The sequence below is a fragment of the Magnolia sinica genome, chromosome 11, assembly GCF_029962835.1.
Source record: "Magnolia sinica isolate HGM2019 chromosome 11, MsV1, whole genome shotgun sequence".
Classification (NCBI taxonomy): Eukaryota; Viridiplantae; Streptophyta; class Magnoliopsida; order Magnoliales; family Magnoliaceae; genus Magnolia; species Magnolia sinica.
The window spans coordinates 56320358-56324361 of NC_080583.1; the positions used below are offsets into that span (position 1 = coordinate 56320358).

General features: G+C 35.8%; 1 long non-coding RNA gene across 1 annotated transcript; it reads right to left on the minus strand.

The window, feature by feature from the left end:
- Positions 1-243: 243 nt before the first annotated feature.
- LOC131218377 (uncharacterized) lies at positions 244-1050 on the minus strand. The gene is made up of 3 exons (XR_009157679.1): positions 747-1050; positions 551-607; positions 244-291 (listed from the first exon to the last, which is right to left on the minus strand). It is a non-coding gene; the product is annotated as an uncharacterized LOC131218377 (long non-coding RNA).
- Between the last annotated feature and the right edge of the window lie 2954 nt (positions 1051-4004).

Sequence of the window (4004 nt, forward strand, 5' to 3'; positions counted from 1 at the left end):
TACAGATGATCTAGAGATGATATATTTTGTAAGATATCTATTGGCAACAGAGAGCTAGGATCATCAGCTACATACAAGTACACAACAAATGCAGAATTGCAAAGTAAAAAATAGATAGGCAATTCAAACATATAGCTTTAAAAAGAACTTCACACAATCCTAGCTCTCATCATTCTTTCAATAAATTTCTCATCTTTCAAAAATAAAAAGGAACTTCTCACGATCCCATAAAGCCACATGTATTACCTGGTAAATTTCAAACCCACACTCTTCACATGTATAGACAGCAACCTGCATAAGGGCTTAACATCGGAACAATATGTTATGATGCCGAAAATCTTCACAAGCTGACCAATATAGGAAGTTCCCATGAGGTTGACCTCATAGTACCATTTCCCATATATACATATACATATATATATATATAAGCACAATTTTGAAATGCTATCATTGTTGAAATTCATCCATATCTAGTGCAATATACTCTTTCTCCATTTACAGTAAGGATAAATTAAGGTACATTGAAGTGGAAGTTTAATAAGGTACGTACCTTGCAAATAGCATCAATTTCATCAAAAAATGATAACATGCTGATCACTTTGATCACCTAAAACATGGAAAGAAAGGAATACAAATTAGAATATCAAACAAAGCATGAATGGGATAGCTATCAAAATGAATGGTTAAAAGAAAAACAGTAACAACTAGTACAAATTCCAAGGGAACAATCCATCCATATAACTTACTTTGGTTCTACTCCATCCATAATCAGGTCAGTGATTTGAACGCTCTCCATTGGATACAACAATATATGTCGTGGCTATCATACAGCTTGTTATCTTTGTAATCGAGGATTGGATTAGTAAGGTCTCTAAATCACCTTTACTCCTTTAAACATATTGCAGCCAGGAACATACCTTTACCATGCACACTATGGAATGCAAAGAGAAGTCGGGCTCTTCGACTCGATTCGAGTGTCGATCCCTGATGGGATCATTGAACCTTTCACATTTAACTATGATCGAAGCATTTTTTATGGATATGACCTTCAAGCAGTTGAAATTTTTGATTTGCACAAGAAAAGACTAATTGTTGACATTACATTTCGAAGACTGCTGCCTAATAGCCTAGTGGAAGAAAAAGCATCACTTTGGATGAAAGGTGTTACCTTGCAGAGATGGTGCATGAGAGTCATCTTGCTATTAAGGGCACGTGTGTCAGTGAGTTTAAGAGTTGGCAATTATCATTAGTTTGATTTCTAGGAAGCTTTGTCAAAGAAATGTACTTACCAAAGATCACTTGAATCATAGGCAATTAACGTGTCAAGAGTTAAACCTTCCTCAATTTTCACCAGTCTACTTCTTAACTTGCAACCAGCACCATCCAAATAGATAACTACCTACGAGTTAATAGTTATATAAAAATTAGTGGTAGACAATGATTTTCCATTCTGGATAGCTCCGCCAAATATCACAGAACTTCAACTATTAAAAATGATTTGCCATTCAATCTAAAACAAATAAATGTTGGTGGGATTTAATGCCATTTTCAATAAAGAATACAATAACCACTCCTAAAAAATTCACTATGCAATTCTCACCAAGAAGATCAACATCATCTAAAGACCAAATGGAATCAGCTACATGAATCCTGTTCTACCATTGCACTCCATCAAGGACCATTCCCTTAGTTAAACTAGTTCTCATGAATTCCCTTACCTGATAGGAGCATGGACACACCAATAAACTATGTACTACAATCTTCCTCTTAGAACTATGAATCACTGCCAATGACCAATTGGACATGAGTCAAAGGATGTGATCCTATGCACAGCAACAAATCTACACAATTTGGAAGGGATGATTTTAGAAGAAATAGTATATATTGATAGTATTAACTCTAAGTTAGAACAAGAACAAATGTAAGGTTAATCTATTGTATGACTATTCAGTACCTACATTCTTTGGTCATATGTTGGCTCCTATAGTTTCTTTTTTTTTTTGTTAAAGAAGAAGAAAAGCAACAATATTCTAAAGTTGAATAGAACTACTTCCAAGTTTCCACCCAAGATTGAAAGGTAGTTTGAATTTTATCCTAGTGCATTACCTTAAACATAATGGATAAACTTGTCCACTTGTTTGAACCAAGATTCATCATATTGGTACTGAAAATCATCACCCATTGTCCACATGATGTGATTTGTACATGTCACATTTGCCTGTTCATCAAAGCCAAATAAAATTACAATAGAGGGAGTGCATAGAAGTATTAGATTAAATGCATGGGCTGCATTGTACTCTTATCAGAAACCACTAGGACACTTCATATTAAGTTTCGAATTGTGACTCACCTAGGACTAAAATTGGTATGACTCACCCTGACTCAGCCTGAATTGATCTGACATGGTTCCATTCTGGTCCCCTATCGGTGTCATGTCTTGTTTTGTTTCAGTTTGAAACTGATACGACTTGGACAATACCGAGTTACATCGGATGATATTTTAAACCATGAGTCAGTGGGCTGATCATTACATGAAAATTGACGTGTCACTATCTTACTGAGTCTAATCCTAAAATAGATAAATTATATGCCGAGAAAATACAGAGGGAGTTGTAAATTCCTTGTTCTTACAAGTCTCGTCCTATTTTAACATGTCAATACTGAATGCCTCCAAGAAGTTATTCCAAACTCATAAAAGAAATAACTCAAGGAATTAGTTAAGATATCAACTTTTCTCTTTTACTCAGGTTCTAAAACCTATCATGGCAGGCTCCTGCATGGAAGTTTCAATTTTGAAATAGAACTGATGAAAAATTTCAGAAAAGAGTCTGAGACCATAAACTAGCAAAAAAGACTTGCATTTGGTAATTCTACCACAAACTTCGGAGATGGCCTCATTTAATGTACTTAAGTGCAAAACTATTAAGGACTCAAAATGCTAATCAAGCAAAATTATTTACTTTGAAAATGGAAAACTGAAAACTATATTTATATAGTTTTCTTTATGTTACCATGGGCCATCAGTTGATCCCCAAGTGCTTTCCACCAATTTGATGAGTGCTCTTTCCCAAGCCCATGCAATGGAAACTTATCAAAATGATTATTAAGAATCCTCTTTGACTGTTCGAAAAAGAAGAAGAAGAAGAAGAAGAAGAAGAAGAAGTATTTATAACGTCTTAAAAAAATTCGTGCAAAGACCTGAGTACCACCTCAGGCAGGAATCCTTAATGAGCAAATCCTTTAGAAATTAGACGAAAATTTATTTAAGTAATAAACTGAATTAATTGGTGTATTATCTTGAATCACTATCTATACAAACTGCAAGACCCAAAACCATCAGAATCGTTAACTTAACATTACCTAAAGACCTAGGAGTAATCTCAAAACCCAGTTGCTCTGGGGAGCACATTGAAACTCCGTATCAGACCTGGACCACGCGTCGAAAGTCCGATTACAGTGAAACTATAAGGTTATGACCTCCATACTGGGCTTGACAAGCATCGCGGGAATCAAACTCAAATAGTATCCAGAAATACCCAACTTGAGCCCTGAGCAAAGTGTGTGAGAAACACAAATATATTTAGAAAATGAACTTAAACTTAAGTGAATTGGACCATTCGCTTACAGGCGAGATTGAAGACTTCAGACCGTCAGATTTTGACCAAATTATACCCTTGGATTAGGAAAATTTCCTTACACATGTCAGTATACTTGTGGCCCTGATCGAGTGACGATGATTGTTGAACTGATACAGGTCCTCCACGGTCGATCTACAAATCTGATCAGACCAAAACCTTAACCTGTCATAGATCCATTGTCAGGGAATCTACTTCATGACTTAGGTGAGAAATGGAACTCTAGATGAGCCCCGTTTGCCCGAAACAGATGCCCTTTGGATATAACCTAAGTATACAATGGCCCTGAGGCCATTGACATCACTTCTAAGCCTATATAAAGCCCTTAGACCACCCCATTCCAATCTCATACGAATTTTCTCTAACCTT